We start from the raw sequence: 8,881 nt of genomic DNA, 5'->3' as shown, positions 1-8,881 counted from the left end.
CCTTGGCCTTATCCTTCTTAAGTTCCATGGCCTCGACCTTCCTTGCGAGACTGGCCACTTTAGAATTTATATCATCATTCTCTTTCAGCAAGTATATCCTACCTCTCTCCCTTGTTTGGGTAAGCTTAGATCTGGTACTAGATTTTGGGGAGATGTCCCATGATTGTATAGTTTCAGCGAGTTTGTCAAAGTAATCCCACACCTCATCGACATTTTTATTCATGAACTCCCCATTGCACATCATCTCGATGAATTGGCGCATGGAAGATGTCAGTCCATCGTGGAAGAAAGTAGTTATGCACCACATTTCAAAACCGTGTTGTGGGCATGAACTGACGAGATCCTTGAATCATTCCCAACATTGGAAGAATGATTCATCTTCCTTTTGGGTGAAGTGTATGATCAACTTCCTGATGGTGTTTGTCTTATGGTATGGAAAGAATTTTTTTATGAACTCCTTCAACATGTCATTCCATGTGCCAATAGATTGCGTACGTAGTGAGTGCAACCACGCCTTAGCTTTTTCTTTCAAGGACAAAGGAAATTGTTTCAGACTGACCATGTCCTCAGACCTTGTCAAATTCTTGCAAGTGCAGGTATGGACTTTCATATTCAAGTCCAAGGAACTTTGGAAGGAGTTGGATCACTCCAGGCTTAATATCCATATTTCTTATGTTGCTTGGAAAAACCATACAAGAAGGGGTGGTCACCCCCGCCGGTTGTAAGTAATCTCATAAAGTATTAGGCGAGGGTGCAGGTAAAAGTGCCATGGTTTGTCAAATAGCATGTGCATTGAGTCAGCTAGACGAAAGAGCCCCATAGGAAGATTGATCAAGTGTCTACCTCAACCAGATGTGTGCTCGAACTCGCCTCAGGTAAATCTTAGCCTCACAACGCGTCCCAAAACACCAGGTAATTTAAACCCTTAAAACTAATTAGAATATCATAGGGTTTTGGGGTTAGAAAACTTTTTCAAACTTCATGAAAAATCTTTAAGTTTTTTACCTCCGTCAATTTATCGATACATGGTTCGATAAAATCAACCCTCGTTATCGATGTCCTTGAAGCTCACTCGAGATTATCAAATTGAGGACATAAGATGTCCAACAACCACATAAATATCTTGACAGAATTATCGATATATCGATAAGCGTATCGATATCATCAAAATTTGAATCTCGAGTCTATCGAAGTTGACTCGATAAAATCAACATCATATCTTCTGTGTCCAAAGTTCTGTTATGGCAAAACATGAAATCTTCGATATATCAAAGTGCTCCTCGATATCCTCGGAATTCAAATCTCGATGATATCGGAAGCCCTTTGATGATATTGGTCATGGACACATTTTTATCCTGTAATATTTTCAGGTTGTCTTCTTGGATCGAGGGTCACTTGATAAAATTGATATTGAAATATCGATCATATCGAGGCTAGGTCAATTGCATCGAGAGTGGACATAAACTGTCCAGCAAGCTCACTCGAAAAATCTTTGGATTTATCGATGCATCAACACTTCCATCGATATCATCAACATTCAAATTCCGATGATATTTAGTGTGTCTCGATCATATTTTAGACCTGAAATGTTTCAGAGGCAAGTCACTCACATTTTCAAATGTTGAGGAATCGAACCTCGTGTCAATAAAATCAGAGTTCGAAATTCGATGACATTGATGCATGTTCGATTTCCTTGATCAGCTAGCACAAGGTTTCAAAAGTGTTTAACATTTGAGTTCGTGTCATCTAGCGGCCAGTCGATGGTATCGAGAGTATATGCTCGATGATATCGACCCTGCTCGATGATATCGAACTTTATCATAAATGTGATCGTTTTATATTAGTTGGAACCTTTTACCTATTTAATGAGAGCTTGCCCTCAGTTGTTAGATAGAGAAAAAGAGAGAGTGCTTTTGTGTGTTTAACTCTAGGTCATATACCCTAAGCCTTTTTCTCTCATGGGAGTTCATCCTCCAATCCACCCTCATCATTGACATTCAATAGAGTGGATTGGGGAATGAACTTCCACATTCAAGGATCCTATAGCTACCACCTTAATGGCAAATCATTAAGCTGGGATGCCTTGAATGCATAGATGATTGGAATCGCTCTATCTCCCTTATAGGAAAACATTCAATAGAGTAGGATTCCATTATAACCTTGACCCAACCCGTCGCCATGAATTGGTACATCTTCTAAGTTGCGGTTCATGGAAGCTGAAGATTCTTCATCATCAAAGGAGGAGATCTTTATCAATGCACTAAACAGGGCTCATCTACTTATCTGTAAGTCATTAGAGTCCAAAGGACCCTTGTGATCATTCCTTCTTAGGATTGGGTCAAAGGTGTTTCTCACCCCTTGCAAGTCCTCATAGGAGGCCTCTGGCGGGAGTGTACGTGGGGGTGCTTTAAGAGGACCCTTGCTCTGTGGAGAGCATAAAATGGTTAGAGGTGAACCTATTTAAAGCCTTTGGTTAGAGGTGAACCTATTGTGAAACCTCCGTTAGGTTCCTTGTGTGGATGCTTTGCCAGTGGGGCCTAAAAGTCGGGTGCTATGTGTTGACCCTTACTCATAGGAGCATAAACAGTGTCGTGTAGACACATTGTGTTAGCCTAAGTGTAGGTTGTACTAGCTAGAGAAGAACCTGATTTAAAACCTCTGGTTTGAGGTGAACCTATTATGAAACCTCCTTTAGTGAAATCTGGTACACTCAAGGGTTGAGTGTGTCCACTTGGAGTAAAGTAGACAAGTAGTCGAACCACTATAAAAATGACTATGTTTGTGATTGATAATTTTCTTGGATTACTTGTGTGATTTCTTTAAAATTTGAATATCTAAGATCACACCTCACACACAGTCACATCCATCATAATCTACAAAATGCATCTTATTCATCTGTCAAATAGTATTATGACTGGATCCTCTATTTAGCTTGGAAGCTAGTAGAGTTACCTTGAAGAAATCCTGATTTATGATATTTTATCAGGATAGGTTTGATAGGATTTTAAATAATCATAAAAGATTTAAACAAGTCCTATTCACCCCCTCTAGGACATATTGGCATATTCCTACTTCAACTAAAGTGGTCATTACTGCAATTTCAATTGATATCAAAGATGGTCTCTCTAAAGGGCTTCACCGCCTAGAGAGTGATCTTGACTGAAGTTGGAATCATGTCCAAAAGTATCTCAGAGGTGTGACAGATCGGAACAATTTCCTAGTAATCCATACTGCCTTGAAAGTTGGCAATAGTTCAAAATGGTACCTTGACAGTGGATGCTCTAGACACATGACTGGTGTTCAAACTCACTTTTGTGAGTATTCAAACTTTAATGCAGGATCAGTCACATTTGGAGACGGTAGCTCCGCCAGAATTATTGGACAACGAACAATAAATGTACCAGGCCTTCAAAAAATCAAACATGTTCTTTGTGTAGAAAGACTGAAACATAATCTCCTCAGTATCTCCCAAATCTGTGATAAGGAACACTTGGTCACTTTCTCAAAGGATGTGTGTAGAATCTTAGATCATATAGGAAAGTCTCTTATTAAAGGTTTATGCACTAGTGATAACTGTTACGTTATTGAAAGTACGAGTGAGAGTGTGTTATCCACAAAGTGTAATATGGCTGTAAAGAGTGAATCCAAATTATGGCACCAGAGGTTAGGACATGTTCACTTCCGAAATTTAGCTAAGCTTAGTTCAAAACATTTAGATAGAGCTCTTCCCAAGATTAGAAAAGAAGAAAAAGTTGTCTTTGGAGAATGTCTAAAAGGGAAACATATAAAAGTTGGTCACAAAAAGACAACCACCATAGCAACAACAAAACCTCTAGATTTACTGCATATGGACCTGGTTGGCCCAACCAAAGTGGAAAGTCATGGTAAGAAAAGATACTTCCTAGTGGTAGTAGATGACTACACTAGATTTACGTGGGTCGCATTTATTCGAGAAAAATCAGATGCCTTTGATGAATTTGTAATTTTGGCAAAGCGACTTCATAATGAAAAAGGATATTGCATAAATCGTATCAGAAGTGATCATAGTGGAGAATTTGAAAAATATTGTGATGAGAAAGGTATTCGTCATAAATTCTCAGGCCCAAAAACCCCACAACAAAATGGAGTTGTTGAAAGAAAAAATGGGTTTTGTAGGAAATGGGGTCAGTTATGCTAAATGGAAAAGATATGGCAAAGAGTTTCTAGGCAGAAGCTGTCAACACTGCCTGCTACATCATAAATAGAGTATATCTTAGAGCATGTCTGAACAAAACTCCATACGAACTATGGTTTGGAAAACAACCTAGTGTGAAGTACTTTCAGGTCTTCGGCAGTAAATGTTATATCCTAAGAGACAGAGATCACCTAGGGAAGTTTGAGTCTAAAAGTGATGAGGGTATCTTTCTGGGGTATGCCTTGAATAGTTGTGCTTATAGAGTGTAAAATATAAGGACTCTCACTATTCAAGAATCAATCAATGTGGTAATCGATGACCAACCTCACGAAGAAGATAGCCCAATGAATGAATTAGAAGATGATGTAGATTCTTACATTCTCGATAAATCAAATAACAAATCTCCATCATCAAATGAACCACAACCATCATCTAAGATACCCATCATTAAGGTTCACCCTCAAGAGCAAATTATTGGAGATCCAAATGATGGTGTGAGAACTCGACGACAGATAGAAAACATCTATAGTCATTTCTGCTTTACCTCAAAGATTGAACCCAAGAATATTATGGAACCTCTTCAAGATGAACACTGGATAAATCTATGCAAGAAGAACTTCAACAATTTCAAAGAAATAAGGTATGGGAATTGGTTTCCAAACCACTTAATACAAATGTAATTGGAACTAAGTGGGTCTTCAAAAATAAATCTGATGAATCTGGAAATGTGATTAGGAACAAAGCAAGACTTGTGGCTCAAGGGTATTCACAAATAGAAGGCATTGACTTTGATGAAACATTTGCTCCTGTAACTCGTCTTGAGTCTATTAAAATACTTATGTTTGTTGCTTGTGCATTGAAATTTAAACTATTCCAAATGGACGTAAAAAGTGCATTCCTTAATGGGGATCTTGCGGAAGAAGTCCATGTAGAACAACCCAAGGGATTCTCAGATCCTAAATATCCTCATCATGTTTATCGTCTGAACAAAGCTCTCTATGGTCTAAAACAAGCACCATGTGCCTGGTATGAATGATTGACGAATTTTCTTTTGGATAAAAAATTTAGAGAGGAAGTATAGATAAAACATTATTCACTAAAACGACAAAGGAGTCATTGCTCATTACACAGATTTATGTGGATGATATAGTCTTTGGTTCAACATGTGAAGATACTACATACAAATTTGCCGACCTCATGAAATCAGAATTTGAAATGAGTATGGTTGGTGAATTAAACTTCTTCTTAGGATTGCAAGTCAAACAACTAAATGATGGAATCTTCATTTGTCAAACCAAGTATGCAAATGACTTGGTGAAAATAATTGGGCTTGATTCTGGTCGTACTTATCATACCCCTATGAGCACCACACTCAAATTCTCTAAAGATGTTAATGGCAAAAGTGTGGACCAACACCTCTATCGGAGTATGATAGGAAGCCTACTATATCTCATGGCCAGTCATCCAGATATATCGTTTAGTGTGGGAGTATGTGCTCAGTATCAGGCAGATCCTAAGGAATCCCACCTAATGGCTGTTAAGAGAATCAATAAATACATCACAGGTACTACCTCTTTCGGGCTGTGGTTCCCATTTGAAACATCCACCATCATTGCAGGATACTCTGATGCTGATTGGGCTAGAAATCTAGATGATAGGAAATTGACAAGTGGAGGATGTTTTTACATCGGCAACTGTCTGGTCTCCTGGCAGAGTAAGAAAAAAAACACAATATCAGTATCCACTGCCGAAGCTGAATACATTGTCGCAGGTAGTTGTTATGCACAACTCCTTTGGATGAAACAGATATTGTTGGACTACGGGATTGAGCAACCCACAATGAGTCTCTTTTGTGATAACACAAGCACTATCAACATTTCTAAAAATCCTATTCAACATTCCTGGACCAATCATATTGACATCCGTCATTATTTTATCTGAGAACTTGTTGAAGACATAATTATTGTGTTGAATTATGTATCCACAGAAAAACAACTCACAGATATCCTAACTAAACCTCTTGATACAAATAGGCTTAGTGATCTTCAAAAATCAATTGGATTATGCACTCATTGATGATATCCCAGTGACTACGATCCTCATAGGTAAACCTTCACGCTGGGATATTCATGGTTAAGTATCTGCCATAAATCTAAACCTTATGAATTAGCCATGTTAGTTTGGGAATGAAAATGCCGGATTGTCACATTCTCGATGATATCTAACCTGTATCGATATCATTGATATTTAAAATTTTGATGATATCAATAGACACCATCGATGCAATCGAAGGATCTTGGGAATGCAGGGTCATAACCAACGGTCCTTCCCAACGGTTGGACTGCCTCAATTTCCACTGGATATTTACCTCTTCCCAACGATCATTGGCATAGTCTTTGATGTTACTATGAGCATAATGTCGATGCCATCGATGAGGACTCAATATCATCGATGACTCTGGTATAATAGAGAAGCATGCATTCGATTTCAATCCACATAACTCTTCTCTCCTCTGCTTGTCTCCTCTTTCCTTTACATTTTTTTCTCCAACAAATCATGGTTAAAGGAAAAGGAAAGGCACTTCCTCAATCTTCAAAATCTAAGAACAAACAACCTGAATCTGGCTAGTATCATCTCGTTTCAGTGGTAAGAAATCCAGTCCCTATAGTTGAACGTCTTGTCTTGAACAACGCCATTGAGCCCTTTGGCGTGGATCTTCTCCTGGAAGTGATCGGATGGTAAAATATCTTGAATCTTGTAGGATCCTATCAACTACGTTTGATCCATGAATTCTTTAATAGTTGTGATATCATTCGTGATGATCCTCCTTGTATCCGAATCGAACATGTGCATCACTCCAAACTCATCACTCCCATCACTCTTGCACGGCTTCTAAATCTAGAACTCACTCAGATCCCAGTGACGAATCGGAACCTCAATGGTCTGGGTGTCTGGGGAGAAATAACCCGTGCATTGTGTCATGGCACCATTGTCCCCCGGAGTGATGACAATTCGTTTCACATCAATTATCTTGGACCCACTTTTAAAATTCTCCATAGCATTCTCGGGTATCCATGTGATGTAAAGGGTAATCATCTTCCTCCCTTTGTGCTAAATGTTCTTTATGATGTGTATCAAGAAATTCAAGTATGCCTTCCAACGCTGCTTCTCAAGCAGCTAATTCGTGTAATCCAAGGCGAACATCGGGATACACTACCCTTTCCTGCACTTATATGTAAACTCGCTCATTATGTGGGCCTCCCTGCCTCATCCGACATTGTTCATCCAGAAGCATGGTTTGATAGTGACACAGCCCAGGAGGCTCAATAGTTATGTCTCTCTTCATCTCTTCTCGAGAATAGTGCTCCCATGCAGTCGGCTACCCAACATGCTTAACCTTCATATCCTCCTACTCCTTGGGGATCCAATTGAACGCCACTGCTCAGTCCGGAGTCTATCACAAACTGCCAAGCTCATCACCTAGAACGTCACCTACTTAATGAGATGGCTGGTATGGAGGAACGTCTTTACAACTATGAAAGGTGCCTCACCGCGATTGAAGAAAAAGTCGATGTCCTCCATCAAACAAGCCAGCAAGTAGTGGACTTGCTCACACATGGGGAGCCTCATGGACGTTAAATGTCAACTGAGAAGTCAAATGTTGTTGTGGTCTACACTATGTTTTTTTTATGCTCATATTTGAGCCAAATTCAATGGTTTTGTTGTTTTTAAATAGAATGATACAAGCAGTATATATATTTTTTGGAAATGTTAGGTTATGGCTAATTACCTCTAATATATCTTACTGCCATATTCTGCGATCCCCTGGTTTCTCTGATGCATGTGATTCTTGCCCATTATTTTCAGATTACCTGCTATTCACTGCTCTTCTTGTCATGATAAGCATATATATTTTCTGCATGCGATGATCTTGTTCATCTATCTACTGTGATTATGCTCCCTGATTTTTGGTTCTCCCATATTATCTAAACTTCAATCAATATCAACTGTTATGTTATCCTTTGCCAATGACTGACAAAAAGGGGGAGAACAAATACACCCCGAAGGACAATTGTGTGTTTTTGTTTGTTATCTGTGTTAGGGTGAGCAGCTACAAGGAGACAGGGGGAGATTGCTGTTAAGGGGAGCAGCTACTAATGTGTATATGTGCAAACTAGATAAATTTGCAAAATTGTATAAAGTTCATGTACACACAATTTAGGGTGTTAGTCTAGACATTGTTCTAGGGTGTTTTGGTGTTTTATCACATAATTGACAAAGGGGGAGATTGAAACTGCCCTGGTTTATCAATTAGCGTGTGTGTTGAGTCAGTTAGACGGAAGAGCCCCATACGAAGATTGATCAAGCGTCTTCCTCAACCAGATGTATGCCCAAACTCACCTCAGGTAAATCTTAGCCTCACATCCCATGTCCCAAAACACCAGGTAATTAAAACCCTTAAAACTGATTAAAATATCATAGGATTTTGGGGTTAGTAAAAATTTTCAAACTTCAAGAAAAATCTTTAAGTTTTCTACCTCTGTCGATTTATTGATACATGGTTCAATAAAATTAACCCTCATTATCGATGTCCTCGAAGCTCACTCTATATTATCGAATTGAGGACATGAGATGTCCAGCAACCACATAAATCTCTAGACATAATTATTGATATATCGATAGGCATATCGATATCATCGAAATTCA

The 8,881-nt window shown here is 38.8% G+C and overlaps 1 non-coding gene across 1 annotated transcript; it reads left to right on the top strand.

Moving 5' to 3' along the window:
• The first annotated feature begins 311 nt into the window (after window positions 1-311).
• Window positions 312-418, top strand: LOC131247721 (small nucleolar RNA R71). Its single transcript, XR_009171992.1, has one exon. It is a non-coding gene; the product is annotated as a small nucleolar RNA R71 (small nucleolar RNA).
• Window positions 419-8,881: the final 8,463 nt, after the last annotated feature.

Source organism: Magnolia sinica, chromosome 5 (assembly GCF_029962835.1).
Source record: "Magnolia sinica isolate HGM2019 chromosome 5, MsV1, whole genome shotgun sequence".
NCBI classification, from domain to species: Eukaryota; Viridiplantae; Streptophyta; class Magnoliopsida; order Magnoliales; family Magnoliaceae; genus Magnolia; species Magnolia sinica.
Note: the sequence above shows the minus strand (reverse complement) of the source record. Positions and strands in the feature narration are given on the sequence as shown.